The sequence below is a fragment of the Corythoichthys intestinalis genome, chromosome 15, assembly GCF_030265065.1.
Source record: "Corythoichthys intestinalis isolate RoL2023-P3 chromosome 15, ASM3026506v1, whole genome shotgun sequence".
Classification (NCBI taxonomy): Eukaryota; Metazoa; Chordata; class Actinopteri; order Syngnathiformes; family Syngnathidae; genus Corythoichthys; species Corythoichthys intestinalis.
The window spans coordinates 26,241,206-26,261,603 of record NC_080409.1 but is presented as its reverse complement, the minus strand read 5'-3'; the positions used below and the strand labels follow the sequence as shown (position 1 = coordinate 26,261,603).

The 20,398-nt window shown below is 38.5% G+C and overlaps 1 protein-coding gene across 1 annotated transcript in view; it reads left to right on the top strand.

Annotated features, from left to right (window-relative positions):
* Positions 1-2,943: 2,943 nt before the first annotated feature.
* sertad4 (SERTA domain containing 4) overlaps positions 2,944-20,398 on the top strand; it is a 38,303-nt gene continuing 20,848 nt past the window's right edge. Inside the window, exon 1 of the mRNA XM_057859599.1 lies at positions 2,944-3,308. The gene's annotated coding sequence lies outside the window, so the exon portion shown is untranslated. The remainder of the gene's footprint in view (positions 3,309-20,398) is intronic.

The window sequence follows — 20,398 nt, the reverse complement described above, 5'->3', positions numbered from 1 at the left end:
GAAAAATGATAGACGATTACCTAAAGCCAAATGTTGTTATGCTGCGCTAAGCAGTTGCTTTTGATACACAGAATCGGGTTCTTGATCTGCAGTCAAATGCTCTACTGCTGAGCTATACCCCCATGCCACACAATCGTGTTCTAATGTGGCGATTGTGTTTTGCATGCTGTTGCTGAACGTACTGTGTGAGAGTGACTGGCCGAGACAGGCGGAGCCTTCATTCAACCGTTTCGTGAGTCTCGTTTTCCTGGAAATGGCAACAGTATGACAGTCCAAAAGTCACAAAAGTGAGAGCGGTTGCACACGCCTGTGTGACTTGGTAACCTGTGTGACCACACGGTTTCCATTTGTGGGTTAATTTTCCCCTATGCATTTTTTCTATACTCCAGTTCGCTTGGCATTGAGTCAGGAAGGAGCGACCCCACCACTGGCTGAGCAGCGACTTGCTATGCTACATTGTTTTTATCCCCCCAAACTTACATGCATACAAAGTTCTACTACATAAAACAGTTAGTTGACAAAAATTGACACATACATATGCACAGTTAAATTATCATTGCAAAATGAAATACAGTAAAAAAAAAAAATTATATACAGTTCAACATGTAAAATAATGCAATGCTACATTACGTCCAGGAAGGAGGTATTTGGCCTTCTATTTGTCCAATCAATGAGTGCGCCTTTCGTCCACGTGATGCTACTCGGAAAGTTCAGTTTGCGCAGTGTGAATGCTGAAGTTTTTCAACAACTCATTTGCAAGTGCTGCCGCGATGGATAGCTCTCCAACCGGACGCTGGTCCTCTTGGTCTAGTGTGAACGCGCCCTAAATTACCATTTACAATACACAGAAAAACATCGTGGTGGAGTATAGTGTTGCGCGGATACTTGTATCGTATTGGTACCGATACGTCACTAAAAAGTCATCGGTATCCATACCTGTCAAGTTGTACGGTTTCGCGTAATTTGTACAAGGGAGCACTGATTTTTAAATGCGTACGTCGTACGTTCAAAATCTGTACGTTTTTCGTGCATTACGTTTTTTTTTTTCTACATTCATATTTTGTCACCGTTTTGGCAACAAGACAATGTGCGTTACGATGCGTTACTACGTTGGTTGAATGACGCGAGAAAAGTCAGAGACACTGGGAGAGAAGAGTGTTTGTTGTGATGCTGTAGCAAACGCAATCTAGGCTAGGTGGCGCCAATAATTCATGACTGTAGCCGACAGCCTACAATCTACGCCGAGATATCACATGCTTATAGAACTACATGCGAAATGACAGACGGGGGCGTTGATAAACAGCCGCCATTTTGAAGCTGTCGACTTTTCAGAAAGGCTCTGCTGTAGTGAACCTTCCTAGCGAACTTAAGTAACTTTTTATCTAAAATACTCATAAATCGGCAAAACCTTGAGTTTAACTATCTTTAAATGATGAAACAGTTTTAAAACTTTAACATGTCGAAAGTACAGCGAAGGGAACTAATGTAAAAATGGTAGCAATTTTAACAACTTTAACAGTGGATTCACAACATTAAATGATTTCCAAACATAGCAAAGGCTACTTTTTTTTTTTTTAATGGAAAAAAAAAACATGAAAGGTAACACCAGTTACTTTGCCAAGTAACTAATTACTCTTACATTCAGGTAACTGAGTTAATAACTCAATTACTTTTTGAGAGAAGTAATTTGTAACTGTAATTAATTACTTTTTAAAAGTAAGATTAACAACACTGGTCATAAAGATGAAGTCTGCAGAATGAAAAGTGACGAAAGCAGAGATTTTATTCTGCCAATTTGTTGCTGAACACAATTTGCCTGCAAATATTGCTGATCACTTCTCAGAATTAGCAAAAGAAATGTTCCCTGACTCAAAGATTGCATCGGGAAGTTAATTTATCAATTGACCTTTTTAATTTTTAATTGGACACACTAACGACCTACCTTCCAGTCAAACTGAATTGCGAGTTGAAGTGCCATTAAGTTCAGCCATCAAGACATGATAGAAATTGCCAAAGTGCTACATACAATTATAACAAAAGTCACTGTTAAAATTTAAGTAATCATGATGTAGCCGAAGATATTGATTGTTCCTTTATTGCACCAGGTTATATGTTCAATATTACTAATAAATTCATATTATTTTAAAAATTGAGTTTTATTTTTGTTTCATATTGCACGCTATATACAACGTTGTAAGATTAGTTACAAATTTGTAAGGGTATACGTCACTATTTATAACATTGCCAACGGCCTTGGGTTGACAGGTATGGATATCAGAGAGTACACTAAGAAACAACGTATTGATGCTTCGCAATAGGCAATGTATCTTTTGAGATGTAGTTGCCAAACACTGGTCAACTTACTCAAGATGACCGCCAGCTACGCACGCCAACGTTAAAAGAAACATTGCTTGCTGCCCTTCTCCAGATGGTAATCATGTGGCATCCGAATTGAAATATGACGAGTAGACGTCCATTCCATTTGAAATGAGAGGGTAGTAGTGAACTTTGAATAGACTGGACGTCTATTAATGTCAATGGCAGCCAATGAGTAAAGCAGTGTCTGACCAATTAAACCATGATAGCAATTACCATACAGTCAAGTGAGTATGCAGTAATTTAGTTTTTTTTTCTCTTTAAAAAACAGTGTTGGCAGCGCCCGATACCACACAGCCTGTTGTTGGTATCGGTACCGAGAGCCACAAAATTATATTGGTGGTACTATCAAGTGTAATTTTTTGTTTTGTTTTTTTTGTTGTTAAACATACAAACACCAGAGATACGGTAAAACGAAATACACGTCGGCATGATTGTCTCGCTTTTTTCCTTTCTCCTTTTCCCCCTTTTGTGCAAATCGGGTGCCCTAAAACAACACAGCGTCCAGTTTGTCAAATTCCGAGCTGTCAGCGAACGCTACACAGCGGCGGCGCCAATTCACTTGAAGGGATGGAACTGCGACGCTGCTGTTGTTTTTCTTCTTCGTCACATATTCACAAGAGCCCGGACAACAGCAGCAGCAGCAGTATCTTATCCCTTTCTCGGACGGAATGACACATTATTTAATGCCATGTTGTAATTCTCCTAATTAAAGAAACGGAAAACACGCTTTGACCACATTGGACGGCGCTCGGGGATTCTTTTTGGCAGTTCGCGTGACGAAACTGGACGGAACACGCGTCTGTGCATTGTCGTTACTGCATTCAGATTACACTTAAAGTAACGCATGCTTTTATTATTGCCGCCTTTTGGGATTTCTTCTGCATCTAAAAAGAAAGCGTGGAGCCAAATACCACAGGGACTCACCTCAGGTAAGACAATAGCTTTTTAAGCTGGTATGATAGTGTGGGATAATGGTGAACGAACGTTCATTCGCTGCCATCCCTGCCAGTTCAAATGGATTGGACGTCTACTATCGACATACTCATTTCAATTTACATCAAAAGCATGGTAAGAGCCACATAATTACGTGTATCAGCGTCAATGGCTGTGAAAGAGTTAAATACGTTTTTTCCCTTTAAAAAAAAAATAGTTTGATTAGCCTTTGCATAAATAAATATCACGAAGTGTTCAAAATGCTCATTTTGCAGAAGATATTCAACCAAAAAGTCAGCAATGATCTCAAAATATAACAATAATTTCCTCCCTTACTTAATATCCTGATGGGGAATCCCCATTTACAAGTATCAATATAAAGATGAAGATTCCCTTTTGGTAATAACTTGCCTATTTGGATAATTTTACGTCATTTGAGGCGATAGATGTCCAATCCACCTGAACTGGAAGGGCTCACAGCGAATTAACATTCATTCATTCATTGGTTGCAAAAGTATCAATACTCAGTTATTTATTTGATTTTGTACAACTTTTAATACATTACACCCCCCCCCCCCCCCCCTTGGTAAAATGACCAGTTTTGTGAAATATGAACGAATACGGCCATGATAAATCATTTTAACTTCTTTTTACCATTAGTCTGCACATGTACAATTCATTAAAAATGTTTTGAACAGGGAAAGTTAAAAAAAAAAAAAAAAAAAAGGCTAGGATGATGTGTTTGTACAAGTGTGTGCACCTTCTGGTTCTGGTTGCGTTTGTGTTCGGAATTAACAACTTGACGTGCCGTATCTTGGTAGCGAAGTGAATTATTGGCAGGATGCTTTGAAAGTCCAGTGCCAGATTTCTTGTCTTTGCTACCTGCCAGAACCCACTGCTTTTCTATTACAAGCTCCAGCTGTGTTTCTCCCCTTCTTATTCTCTTGTGACGGTATCAGTAGCAGTCATATCTTGCTCTCAGCAGATTCTTCTGCTCATTAAGGAAGTGAACCTGCAGGTAACCAGAAGCACCCTGAGCCATTCATCTGTCTCAGCAGGACACTGAGACGCACATCTGGAGCATCAGTTCAAAACATGTCCCATAGCATGCAGCACACACTGAAAGAGAGTCAGTGCATATTGAAGGGACAAGCTTTCACAGAGCCGAGCATATTGGTGAAACTACTTGTGCTGCACATACTGTGTCTAAACTCCGGTGGCCAAGTGTCAGGCGAACTCCATCTTCCAAATGTTTTGCAAATGAAAAAAGCTTTAATTTAAATTGTCACGACATGAAAACAAATTGCTACAACACGAACACTAATTGCCACAACACGAATTTAAATAGCCACAACTCGAATGCAAATAACCGCAACGTGAACGCAAACAACGCAGTTTCAGTTAAGTGAAAAAAAAAAATCACAAATCCTTTAAAAATATTTTTGACATACACTGTACCGTTTTGGCCCGAATATAAGATGGCCCTGATTATAAGAGGACCCCCTCTTTTTCAAGACTCAAGTTTGAAAAAAGACTTTTTGAACACCAAATTAATTTTTATACAGAAAATAATTACAGTACATCCGAAACAAATGATTATAACAATATATTTGAGAGAAAAAGCATGTTATTTTGCCTCAATCAAATCTTAATATCTGAACATTTAAATATGTTAACTAAAGTGCAATCACATTTGTAAATGAATGGCTTCTGGTTTTTGAAATGTAAATAAACCAATCTATTGTGATAAAACAACAACATTGCAATAACTGCATTAACCATCAAAGTGAAGTCAAACTGTAACTGTAGTCTTAAAACAAATCTGAATATGGAAAAACACTGCAATAAAATAATTCAAACTGGTTAAACTTGAGAGTAGTTGAGATCTGTCATGACAGAACATCGCTTCAGTGAAATCTGTCGCCATCTAGCGTCGTGAATAGGGAGAGTAGCTGAGATCTGTCATGACAGAACATCGCTTCAATGATATCTGGCGCCATCTAGCGTCGTGAATGGGTATAATTTCTAGACCGCAAATATAAGACGACCCCCTCTTTTTCGGTCTTATTTCAATGCAAAGAACACCGTCCTATATTCAGGCCAATACGGTAAATAAGCATATACAGAATCAAGGTGGAGGTGGTCATCCAATGTGATAAATGGAACTATCTTGGTTGTGATTTTCTTGACTTGGTGAACCCTTCCCTAAATCGTTCACTGCCATCGACAGTTAAAGACAAGTGAGAAGTCTGGCATTGAGTGATGTTTCGCTGCCATTGACGGTTATAGACGTCCAATCCATTTTGACGGGGAGGGCTAGCAGCGACCATTTGATCGTCAGCCAATGAGAAAATGCTTAAAAATAAAATAAATACATTTTAAACACCCGATTCCAATCCTCTATAAATGACATGATCAGGCCCAATTTCCGTTCACTTGATCAGATCGGGGTCATCCCCACAATAAATTGTTCTTTAGCATGCCCTCAGTTTCTGTGCCAAATTTGGTAGTTGTCCAGACTCACTAACATGTTAGTTGCAAAGGACAAGTGAAGTTTGTTATAAAATTATTATATTAATTTCCGAGTCTTTTTGCTCCTAATTTTGGAAATCCGAAGTGCGCACCACCAAAATTTAAGTTGCAATTTCTCGAAAATGACAAGTCATAGTAACATGGCTGCTGTTGTCATTGGAAAGGTGAGATTATGGTATCCTCTTTTTGATTATACCAACAGCTCAATTTAAAATATGGGTCATTCTGAGTCATTTTTGTGGTGCCAGGTCCCATATATTTTTTAAACCTGAACTACAATCTACAAACACTTTGTTTATTATTCTATGTGGGAGTGCTAACAGACTAAGACTTCTGCAATGAGATTTTAGAGTGTCTGCCATGAGATCACAGTGCTCTGATGGTTGCTGTCAGGCCCTTGTCAGTGCAACCGCAGGCAGCTCTTACAGGTTACTCCCACTTATTTTTTCACTGCAGAGATGTGTCACTTAGATTTGATCCAACAGACACACATATTCCCGTACATGTGACGAGAAGACTGGGGCTCTTCAACACTCACTTGTGTGTATGGTAGTGTATATTTTGTCCCTTCACGCTGTGGTACACATTTTGACCAAGCATTGGCACACACGCGATGCATCATCGCCCGATGTGGGCATTGTGAAGGCGCGCCACACCACATTTATTTGAATAAGCTCCTCAATGAACTTAGATTAAATGAAAAATTCATTGAAATAGTAGTCCGCGTCTCTTGATTTTGCATATTCCAGGTCCACTGTGTTTTATATTTAGTAGTTTTGGGTCTCGATCAGTCCTTGAATTGAACAAGCATGAATCACGGCCATAAACCCAACTTGTGACCTACAACTACAAGCAACATTTTGAAGTCTGCTTTGCTCGCTGCCTGCTAACTGAGAACCTACAGTTACAATAAGTCCGCAATTAATTAATAACCTCTTAAAAAATTTAAACTTGGGTTCAGAGGATCGATAGATACTAGCCTATGCTAGATAGCTACTAAGTATCAAAACGGTCGGTTCATGAATGACGGAGTAGCATGACTTGAACGTTAGTGGCCACAAGATGAACAAAACGTTCAGCCTGTAAAAAGTATATAATGATGAGCCCATGGAACTAAATAAATTGTTGCAAAATGCATCACTCTATTCATTTACAAACAACACTATTGAGAAGAATTTCAGAAGGTGTAACGTTTCATACTTCAACTAAAGCCTGAGTTATGCTCCTGCGTTGCGGTGACGGCGAAGTGACTACGGCATCAATGAGCATTCGATAGTTCTGCAGTGAGAGAACGCGTTGCTGTAATTCACCGCCAAGCCACTAGAGGGGTGTGGCGTTTTGGGGCACGCTTGTCGGCTTCCTGTAGTTTAACAGAGAAAGATAAATAAACAATGCAATATGGAACGCTTGAATGTAGATCTTCAGCTCATCAACATTGAATAAATGTTGATCACACAAACGTTGAGGCGCAGGTGACGTAGAAGACGGTTTTGAGGATGTTCAACTTCTTATGCCGCACAGAGAGTTCTAGCCTCGGGTGGAAACCAGCAAGCTGTGGCGGCTAGCTTCAATCTGGCGTCGAGCACTGCGTCCAGCGTTTTGTCCGATGTCTGCAAATCCCTCCAGTCCGATTTGTTTTTCGTGTCCTACAACCAGTCAGTGGGAAGCCATAGCAGATTTCTGGCGGCTATGGAACTTCCCAAACTGCGTTGGAAGCCTTGATGTTAACATTATCATAAAAGCACCGAGGCACTCTCAATCAGTGATGATGTATTGAGTGTGAACTGTCTGTTGTTGAAAATTAAACATAAAAACAACTCTTTTGACACCAAACCTGTGCTTTATTCTTCATATACTTGAAGTGTGACACATAAATAAGTCACAGACTCACAGCAAACATACAGTATGTACACAATAAATGATGAAGTGCACTAACCAAAAATAAGACATAATATGATAAAAAGCTGGCAGTTTCTGTCCAAAGGGGTCAACGCTTCGTGTGGTCGTTCGATTCCGAACACACAAATACCTGTCTTGGTGGTTCTTCCATTTTTTTATTCAATCGCTGGCTGACCTCCAGCCCCGTATTTTCAGCAATCTCCTCCCACGAATTGCTTGCCATTTGGCAATCTTCATAATGTCTTGACGAGACATTGTAGAAGTTGTCGTACTTGCTCTTCGTTTATACTCTTGTCGGCTTGGTCCATTTTTGTGTGTAGCAAAATAATGTTTGACAATGGTGGTGATTTCGCACTGAACCGGAAACAACAGTCTGAGCGGATCAATCACATTCCATTTCCGCCATGTCATATGCGTCCATGTGACGCGAAGTCACAAAATTCCGGAGGTGCATGTCAGGCTACGGCAGAGGGTCGTAAATCCCGTCTTCCTTGACGCCGCAGGTCTGACACGGAAGCATAACTCGGCCCTAAGCCTGTCACGATATGCAATAAGTCAAATTATCGCATGGTAACTAAAAATGACGGCAGTAATTTTCCCGGCTGCGATTTATCACCGCATGCGTGCATGCATACATATGTGCGTGCGTGTTGATTACATATGAGACTCCAGCAACTTTCACAGATGTTTATTGGCCATCAATACGCCGTGGAATTAAAGTTCAGACATACAAAATAAGGAAACATTTCTATATTAAACATTGTAAAACGTTAGCATTGCTACATTGAGACTAATGGAAAAAAGACAATTTACTAACCACTTTAGTCTGCTATAAAACTGACAGTCTTCTCCACAACGCAAAATGGCAGTTAAAAGGTGACACATCAAACATAAAAACTTGCTGGATTAAAAAATTTGCAAGCGATGCGAAAAAAAAGCCAAATAACTATTACTGATACAACATGCATGACAAAAGAAAAGTGCATTTTGTTTTTGTTACGTTTTACTGAGTGTAAAGCTTATTGCTAGTGGCCTAGCAAACGTACATCCGGTGAACATTTCAAAATAAAAGATGAATGATCATAGTTTGGCTTCAAATTTGTTGCATGCACACTTTTCAGGACAAAATGAAAGTCATTTTGGATCAAATTAACACTTTTAATGGGCTCTAATTGGCAGACAACAAAAATGACAGTGGGTTTCTCACCTATTTCCTATCCTGCCCCTAACTAGCTTTAAAATGACTCATTATGCATTGTGTGTTTTTTTAATATTTATGCATTTTAATATAATTTGTGTTTTATTTAAGAATAGAATTTATTGCATTTCAATAGGTGATTTATTAGGATATATTGTCACTATATTTGTATTCACATGCAATAATATCGCATACCGCAATCCCGTAATTTCCCGAATATAAGGCGACCCGTGTATAATGTGCACCCTAAATTTACTTGTAAAATCTAGGGAAAACTATTGTACCCGTTTATACCGCGCACCCTAATTTTAGCACCAATAATTAGAAGAATACAAGAAAACAGAGCTTGTGTACAGATACAGAAATGTCATTTTACTGACTGGTGAAACACAGCACAAGCACAGCACATTGGTAGTTCAAAACATTACCATAAACTGACAATATTTACGGTAATAATATGATTTGACAACTTCTCCAACTTTCCAGAATCTAGAAGAAAACAAAACAGATGGGACTTTTCTTTTAAAGGCTGCTGTATAACTTGCTCGTTTCATCATGATGAATAAATATTTCTTCCATGGATTGATACGGTAAAATGAAAGTAAGTCGGAAATCCGTGAGTGCTCATCGCTGTCAACACGACAGTAACAATAGGAACTATTGTTATTTGGGTTTGAGTTTCCCAAGGGACCGATATAGTTGATTTATATATATATATATATATATTTCTGTCTCCATCCACGTACCCGTTTATAATGCGCACCGTGATTTTACAAGTTGATTTTAGGGAAAAAAGTGCGCGTTATATTCGGGAAATTACGGTAATTTATGAGACAATATATCGTCTACAAAAATTTGTAATTGCGACAGGCCTAACTTCAACATTATACACATCGTATCTGAGTATAATGTAAATAGCTGGCTCAGGAAAATGATGAACAAAAGTGCTACTTTTAGTCTGGGAAATACAGTAATTCACACTCATCACACTCAAATGCATAGCATTCACATACCTTTGGTATTCCGTTAGGGTTAAAACAAGCGAAACAAAAGGAGTTAGCAAACTGGCAGGGGAAAAAAAGTAGCAGAAGCAATGGTGCAAGGCAACCAAAAGATCACCACCACAGTGGGGCACAGAATGTGCCCAGCAAGCACTAAAGTGTTGACATATGCAAAAGCAAGAGGTGCCACGAATGACTCATAATGTGTTTTTGTGACTCTTTACAGTACTGTATATGCAGATCAATTACCACCTTGTATTCCAAATCACGTTATTAATTTCCTTTCTTCATGTATATGCAACGGATTCAATCAATCAATAACTAACTGTTAGTATTAGATTCTTAAGTGTAAAGGGTGTTTGACTTGTTGGAAAATTTATTTCTAGTTATTACCATTCTACTGTATACAGTAGGTATATTTAAATAAGTGATTACCGAGTTGCTAATTATATAAGAGGAAAATAAAACATGTTAACAGAACCTAAAAGAAAAAAAAAACTCATAATCTATACTGTATGTGTAACTAAAACCTAATAAGTTACTACACATAGCATTCCATGTGTACGTGCGCATGTGCATGTTCCTGTAGTATGACACTCCTGGGTGGACCTGGAACTATTTTGATGTGAAAAACACAGACGATGAAATGTATTCATTGCAATCTGTTCCCCTAAGGCTCGGAAACACTTAGCAAAAAAAAAAAAAAAAAATGGGAGTAAACATTGAACACATACACAGAAAGGTTGTTCACACACATGTTGAATCCATTAGCATTTCTGAAGCTGCAGAGCGAAATTCTTTACAGTCCTCAATGTTTGTTAGAGGCACGTTTTATACTTCAAAATTTCTAACAAATGAACTGTTTGCCAATGTTTAGCTTGCACATCCGATTTTCTTGGGATGTTTTCCATTAAATAGGATTCGTAGGCCAATTTATGAAAGATAAAAATGTCTGATAAACCTATCACTGAGGAAATGAACAATATTAGTTATTCGACTAAACTTAAAAAAAAAAAAAAAAAAAAAAAAACAATAATAATAATAATAGTCATCAATAATCAGTACGGTGACGATTCTTAGAGAAAAAACATATTATTGTGTTCAGAACAGGAGTTGTGAGTAAAAGCTGCCTTGTACCTTTAATTTATACATCATATATCTAATACTGTTTCTAATTCTACTCCAAATTAAACAAATGAAGGTAGCCTTTTTTGTCAATTACAGAAGGTGATGAACGGGAAATTCACAAAAGTTCAAGATAGCTTTTTTCTTTCTATATCCAGCCTAGAGCGATTGGGGTTTATTCCCCAATTCCTCTACATTTCTCAAAGATGCTTACGTCAGCGTCTATGAAGACCAGCTGTTGACGAGAAAGTCCCATTGATGAATGTGCATGGTTTTATAGTTTGCCAAATAAAACTCTGACTGTCCAAAAGAGAAATAACACAACTTTGTGGACTGATAAAAACAAGATGAGGCACTGAAATCTTGGCTCAGATACCAGGGATCCTGGAGCAATTTGGCTACAACAGAACACTTGAAGAGGACTTCTTTCCCACTGTGTTAAAATGTGTTTTTCAACTGGGCAACAACAACAAACACAATAGTTAAAAATATTAAAGATAACAATATTAACACAATAAAAATAATTTGGGGAGTTTTCAACCCAATCCCCTGAAAACCTGTGGGGTGATTAAAAAAAAAAAAAAAAAAAAAAAATGGAACTAAGAGAGTCCTGAGGTCCTAGACCTAATTACCAGATACCAGAATTTGGAACCCCATGCAACAAAAATAAAAAAATTCTCAGTAATAGTGGTTGTGCAACAAAAAATTAGTTCACTAATACCCTTTTAAATTTTAAGGTAAATTACACTTATTGTATTACTCAGATAATCATCTTTTCCCACATTCTGCAGAAGAAAAAGAATTGATTCCCTTGTCTCTATTTATATAATGCATTATGCACAAATAATGAGGTTATTTTTTTCTCTTGTTGTTTTTATGAGGTTCTTATAGGACAGGGGTCATACGATTGCTTTCAGGTCCTCCCAGTAGAAATGCGTTGGGCGTCTGTTGCCGTCAGTAAGTGTTTTCAATATCAATACAGTGGTACCTCGACATACGATCGCTTCGACACCCGATCTTTTTGACATCCGACGTAAAATTTGACTCGCCATTTGTTTCTACATCCGACGACATGCTCCAAATCCGACAACATGACAGCACCGCAAATGAACGCATGGCGGATTTTCATGGGTGAGAAATCAACACAGATTTTCAAAACGTTGGTACAGTTGGTCAAACAAGGAAAAAAGTGATGCTTACCTTTGAAATGAAAATGCAAATTATATAAAAATATGAGCGCTGGGGTGCGCATCCATGAGCTAGCTCAACAATACAGCTCCACGGTCCTCTTCCGACCACCGTTCGCCAGTCTTTCTAAGTTAAGGTGACAATATTATTATGGTAACGTCGCCAAGCAAATCGCCAGCTTTGTCACGTTTATATCATTTATTTAAGAACTTATTCAACACAAAACGTCCATTTCCCTCCGCGGTTGACTGTGCTCTTGAGAAAACGAAAGTATTATCTCTACCGCACTGACCTATCTCACTGTGACGTCAGCCCCGCGGTACGTTCAGGTACAGCAAAAAGTGTCCGCCACATTAGAATCCGATTCGTTACATTATTTACAGGAATGATTATTAATTATTATTATTATTATTATTATATTATTCCGATTTTTATTCATTATTTGTTTTGCTATTTTTAATTGCCATTTTTAATAGTACCAGCAGTATTTATTAAGGATTTACTGTAGGTTTTTGGGCTGTGGAACGAATTAATGGACTTATAATGTATTCCTATGGGAAAATCCTGCTCGACATACGACCATTTCGACTTACAAACAAGGTCCTGGAACGAATTAACTTCGTATGTAGAGGTACCACTGTATACCTGTTTGACTAACTACCACAACACATACATTGTGAACTGGCAGTGAGTAAGTTACACTAATAATAATAACTTTTGAATAGACGTCCACTGTACTGACCACTGTCACTAAAAGGGTTAAGGGGGCTCTACACCAAGAACTAAGGGTCTTGGTACCTTACAATACGATACAATTTGTGATACAAAGCTCACGATAACGATGATCCCATGATATGTCAACACCATGATTATCGATACATTAGTCAGGAAATCATTATACAAAACAACTAATAAACATAAAAACAGGCTATCTTCAGCCTTCTGCTGTATGTTTATCACTAGTAGACATCCAATCCATTTGAACTGGGTTGGTGGCAGCAAATGAAATTTTGTTGTTTATTTCGGGTTACAGAACAGGAAGTGACCCAATAATGAATAGGCAGTGACTGAAACTCAACAGGAAGTGACCTGCAAATGCCCTAAATGGAACAGGAAGTGACTTGTAAATGCCCCGGAAATCGGAAAGAGTGACTGGGAATGGTCTGGTCAGTCGCCCTTCCCGGTCTTAATAGATTGGTTGCCGAGCCCCGTCAGTGGCAGCCATAGAGTTGACTGAGACACTGTTATGATGAAAGATTTTGGTAGCAACTTGTTGGGTCCCTTTTTTTGTTTTTAAACATTGACACCTTTTAAAACGATATCTCAATTCTTGGCATGAGCATATCGAATAACCTTTTTGGATGCAAAGTATCACAATATATCACCGTTTCAATATTTTGTCACATCCCTAGAAAGAACATTGAAAATGACAACAATATCACCATTTTTAAATCTCTCTCTCTCTCTCTCTCTCTAGCTCTCTCTCCCTTTAGAAATATACAGTATATGTATCGTGCTGTCAGTTAACGGGTTAATAACGACGTCAAAGCGAACCCCCTTTGACGCTGTCAATTTAAAAAAAAAAAATTTATGTTCGATTAATTATGGCCCTGCCCACCCCCCATAGTTTGGACTTTAAGAAAATGCTCTGCTCTCGAGCCGTCTGAGACGTAATGTATGCGACCAAAAGCACACGAAGACTTTCGGGTGGATTCCCCTTGTCAGGCGCAATGTAATTTGGCTGTTTTAGCCCAAAATGTGGCACTCTAAGGCAGATTGTGACATTCATTGTCATGTATAGCGCTGCAGTGCGCAGATAAACTATAAATGAATGTGTGGACAGAAAGAAGGAGGACATTTTTGAGCACCACGAGAACTTCCATCACGTCTACGGGCACTTCGCGCTCCTCTTGCGAAGCTCACTGTTTTCGAGCACGATGACACGGAGGATCAGGGTGAAATCCACGTTCTCAGGCAAAACGTAACTTTGGACTTTTAACCCAGAATGTGGCTTTCTGAGGTGGATTGACTGTCACAAATCCCCCTAAAATGCACAAATGAAGTATAAATGTTTTGGAAGACAAGCATTTTGATGAGTTTATCTATTTTATCTGATTTTTCAACTTTTGGGGGAATTTTATTTCATAAGCAATATTAAACCAATGACAACAAATGATATATTTCATTAAGTTATACATGTATATAATTAGTAAAGTATGTAAAATAAAGATATATAAAATAAAATACAAGTGAGATTGTGCCCAAAAAAAATAAATAAATGGAAACTCCACAGAGGACCTGTGCTTTAAATCTTCGATCTCAGAACTGTGACCGAATGCTTTTATTTGAAGTTATTTGGGGGGAAATGCATGTCTAATTCATCTTTACAAATGTAAAGTTGCCCAAATCTTGTTTCTTTTGAGGCTTAAATTTGAATTATTTTAAAGTGCTTATGACCGCAAAAGCATGTTTATTTCATATTTCACACGCTATTGTTTGCTCCTGAATAAAATGGACGACTTGGATGTGTGTGGAAGCGATCAATATATTTATTCAATTTTTTTAATCCCGCGCCATGAAAATGAGTGACTTCCTGGATTGACAAAGAATATGAATGTGACGTCAACGGGCTAATCATCTTTGGTATACAGCCAATACTACAGAATGCAGAACGACTGTGGATTCATCTGATTTTGCTGATTATTTCGTTAATTTTTCGAATCATGCCAGCCCATTATGCTGCAGGCTTTTGTTGCAGCACCAGGGAGAGGCGTGTGAGCCTTTTTGGTTTTTAGAAAGTTCCTGTTCACCGCCGATAATGGCCAAAACAAGTCCGACACTGTGGGACCATTGGACCGACGAGGATGTGAGTAAGCTACGTGTTTTATGTCAAATACTGGGATCATGGCACACGTTTTAATAAGGAGGTAGCTTGCATTTTATGGGTGACAATGCTACCTGTCCACCGAGAAGACCACTCGGCCGACGACCAGCGGCTTGTCACACACCATAGTCACTTCCACCTCCTCGGTCCTCTTCGTGTGGCCGCCAATAGACCACTATCCTCGGCTTGGGTTTGGGCAGCCCCCTGCACCGACGTCGGCCGGATTGTCCACCTAAAATGCGCTATTTTCGGCGTTCATTCCCCTCTCTGCCTGCGTGCCGGAGCCACAGCAGAATGACGAGCTATAACTTGTTCGCCGCCGGTGACTTGTGACTGTCGGTGAAGACAATCAAACCTGCCGCCGTGTGTGACATGAGTCGGGGTAGTTTTGTGTGATTTTTCGTTTTCGAAAGGCGAGGATAAGAGTTGGAAAAGTTGCTCGGTTCGGGTTAACATGTTGGCTAGCTGTCTCGCCTCCTGTTTTGTTTACGCTCTTTCCTCCGTCTCCAAAGCCGGTGCAGGGAAATGACAAAAGCCGGACTAACTCCGGTGGCATAAAATACCTTACGGGAGAGGAAGAAGTCGGCAGTTTCGACCATTATGCACTAATTTTGCCCTATCGTACTAATAAAATATTAGAGTAGAGCGATTGAAAAAATCATGAAATTTTGCTGCTCTATGTGGCATTATCCTTGTTCTGAACCTTCCCCCTTAATGGGCTGAATTCTAAATCAGATGGAATCGTTACCCTGCCGACGACATCATCCATATGGGAACGCTAAAGCGCTATAATGACAGGTGGGGCTAAAAGGCAGATTTAAAGACTAATTTCTCGTCATCTGCGCTTTGCCAAATTGTTGTATATAGTTGAATCGTCTCAAAATATTATTCTAATTCACATAATATTGCTATTTGGGATTTTTTTTTTTTTTTCTGCTGTCACAGGCACTTTAAAGGGTGTGAAAACGCAAAGGGGGTGTGAGACATCAATAGAACCGTTATGTGCCAAGATAACAAATATTGATAAAGTTAACAAAAAAATAAATCACATTAATGAGCAATTATCGAAAATAGATCGAAAATGACGAACATTTCCGAAAGTGTTCCGGAAACAGCCGAATGGGGCGGAGACGTCATAACAAGGAAACAAAAGGTCGAGGCAGGTGCCATCGTTGTTTATCGACGAGAGAGTTGCGTTCGTGTTTTATCAAAAAATCGCTAAAATGATTCAAACCTGTCATGCTATGTGGTTTACAAATAGCCATTTGTCGCAATGTAGTATCCATGAGTTCCCGAACGCGAGAAAAAGAGCTGGACTACGCAGACAATGAGTAAAGTTCGTCAGTGCTAAGAGGGCTAATTTTGCAGACCCAGCCTCCGGCACGGTTTTGTGTGGTGCGCATTTTACGCCTGAAAGCTATACGAACTATGGGCAAATGAAATCAGGTTTTGCTAAGAAATTGCTGCTGAAAGCAGATGCGGTGCCCGGTGAAAGAGGACGATGACTGGCTCTGATGAGACCACCTTACCACCCCAGGCAAAGCAAACGAGGAAAATGGCCAGAGTGAGTACTCTTTTATAATAAAAAACATATGATGCATTGGATATAGGACTGGACACATGCATAAATATATCGCTCGTAAAATATATAGAACAAATCCTCTAATCCCATTCATATTTGTGTCGGTTGGCAGAGCGAAACCTATGATAGCATATTAAATGATAATTATTCTATACATTACTTTATTTTGCAGTCACGGTGTATCAGCTTCATAAAAAGAAATGCAAAACAAACCATTCGGTGATTCTGTTGCCGCCGGTGTTTCATCAGTGTGATTGCTCCCCTCAATGATCCTTTCATTAGGCTGCATTGGCTTTCGTTTGGGCTCAAATTGATAACCCAAAACACCAAAGAAAGGTTCATAACTCTCCTCGTCACCATTAGAAGAATGTTCGTTACGTCGGATTTGTCGCTGCAAATAGAAACAAAATTGTCCGCCATCATCGCCGCCATTCAGTACTAAGCACTGAGCCGGTTGTTTCTCTATAGTGACGTCACGCACACAATATGCTAAGATCTCGGGGGCGGGTCCTTTTAACTTGACAATCGACCTAATTTCTATCATTTTCTTGGTGTTGCGATGTGTGTAATTACACGAAGTGGCATGATATGAATTCAAAAGGCATGCGTTAATGGATAAATGATGGAATATTTGCATTTCCCCAGGTGTTGTCATACCCTTTAAGGTGAGCACATCGGTCAACTCATGTGCGAATAGGTGTTTTTGTTTTTGCATTGTTTTTGCACAAAACGCGATTAATTGCGAGGTAACTGTTGACTGCATGCAATTGATCTTTTAATCGCTTGATGGCAATATGATTAAAATACGATAAAGGGACATAAATCAATTATTTTTTTTTTTTTTTTTACAAAGGAAAGTGTGATAACTACAATTGTTTAACTGCGATTAAAAATTTTAGTCTCTTGACAGCACTAATATATATATATATATATATATATATATATATATATATATATATACAGTGTAGAGAACAAGTATTTGATAATATATATAATATTTATAAATATATATATATATATATATATACATATATATATATATATATATATATATATATATATATATATATATCAGGTGACGTGAAGCTCCGCTCTGAGACCCCCGATTTAGCCAACTTTCAAAATTGTCCGATATGCATGTGTGATACATCATTGGAAAGCTTAAAATCTCAATTTTCTGGGGGAAGAACATTTTTGAACAGGAGGGCATTTAAAAAAAAAAAAAAAGTTTTTTAAACAGCAAAACCCTATCTGGAGGTGACCGAATGTGAGAGCAGAATTACAGACGCCATGTAGCATGTATCACTGAGTGTCAAGACACAGCTGTGAATGGCCACAGCTGGAATTTTTGGGGATTTTATGGGTGAAACATGGTAATATAACATGGGTCGCTATGCAGAAATCGCAGACATCAAGGAGTGGTCGAGATTTTCTTTTTTTATATATTTACCCTTTAAAAATTTTTTTTTTTTTTTTTTTTCCCCAATTTTTTTGTTTGGAGCGATTATTTATCATCTAACATATCGGAGAAAATGCGGACAGTAACAAAAAAAAAAATACAATTAAGCGATAGTTACGAGGTAGATATCTGTGGCTTTTTTACAGACGCCATTTTTTTTTAATTGTATAATTTGTTTAAAAGTTTAAAATATGTGAGTGAATAATTTTATAGAGTCGCTTTTTTTTAAAAACGAAATATGAGACATCAATTAATGATTATAAGTTAAAAATGACAGACATTTAAGTTTAAATAATAAATATAATTAATTACCTTCGTTTTATGGCTGGGTAGAAACAAAAGCGGTTGCGCGACGTCTGTAAACGGGGGTTTTCAAGGTAAAACTGACAAATTAAAAATATTTCGGGGGCTTAATGCGCCATGAATCTGCTATAACAGCATATAGACAGATTGTTCTATCAAACACAACAGTTTTTTTGGCTTAAAATACAGCAGTTTCTTTTAAAGACGAGTGCAAGAGCTGAAACTGCTTTTTCAGTCTTGTCTGTGTTGTCCGCCATATATATATACAGTATATATATATATATATATATACTAGTATATCCATTAATATGTATGGTGCGTGTTTGTGTAAACATTACACAAAAATGAAGAGCATTTGAAAGCAGAATCAAACTTTCTGTGTGACTGAGCATCTCAGTTGACCTTGGTTGACTCCCCATCAAAATGTTCCACTACACTACAAGCTGTGCATGAGTGTGTGCTCTCTGTCTCAGAGCTGGAGGGAGGGAGTCAATCACAACAGCAGAAATCATCGCTGCGGGTGACTTGTCTCCACTCATGACAAGGCTCCCTAAGGCACTTATCTTTCCATTCCTAACTCATTCTATCCATCCATTCCCTCTACTGCTACCCTTTCTCCCCTATTCTTTTCAAATTCTCAATCAGACTCCCTTCCACAGTTTGTCTCCTGCCCTGGCACTGCAATTAACTTCTCATCATCAAAGTGTGTAATGAAAGAATGCAATATAAAGTCTGACAGAGGTAGGGGAGCTGTGAGAGGAGAGATAAGAGGGATGAAGCCAGAAGGAGCTCTGACTGAACATAGGTGATGCAGATGTTTCTTACACCCACACATCGCATATGCTTTCACTCTTACAAGTTCTTTTTTTTCTCCTTGGTTACACACCGTGAAACACAAGCTCACACATTACACATGCGGCCTGCACTCTTAGTCATATCAGTTTCCCAGGAGATGCAGAGAGAAAGCTAGAGAGAAAGGTTCTCTGCTCATTCAACACACTTTTTTTTTTTTTCTATTCTGGTACGCAACTACAAACAATTGTCCGCACTGTCTCTTCGGGGTGTGACAACATTACAATATTGCAATATATCGCAATACATTGTATTGATGTCCAGATTTAAGACAGACTATCGGTATCGGCATTCGGCACCTGATACAGCTATTTTTGGAGTATCGGACAGTATCGGATTTGATCACAAAATCGGGTCCAATCCAGTTTTCATGTGTGCTTTCAGTACACCACGCTTTTCAAACCGCTAGGCAAACACATATCCGATGAGTGGGACTACACTGGTAATTCGACATACGAATTTAATTTGTTCCAGGACCCGGTTTGTATGTTGAAATGGTCGTATGTCGAGAGGGATTTCCCCATAAGAATACATTATAAATTGATTAATTCGCTCCACATCCCAAAACCTACGCTAAGTCCTTAATAAATACTGCAGGTACAATTAAAAATAGCAATTACACATCGCAAAACAAATAAATTAAAAGTAAATTGGAAATTAAAAAAACAATTTTATTGTCATCTTAACTTATAGAGACTGGCAAACGAAGGTCGGAGGAGATGGCTTGGAGAACGATACGGTGAGCCATGTTCTGTCTACCGTAATTTCCCGAATATAACGCGCACTTTTTTTCCCCAAAATCAACTTGTAAACTCATGGTACGCATTATAAACGGGTACATGGATGGAGACAGAAATATATATGTATTACATATATATATATATATATATATATATATAAACCGATTTTTTTTCATTGACACGGCCACGTTGTGTTGAAGAAACGTATGCGGCGACCCGTTGCCGACCATTACGGTACGTGACGTCACCATTTTGTTTCGGTAATACTTCACACTAATCGGCCGAATGATTTCGTCTGTGTTAAATTCTGCTTTTTTCACTCT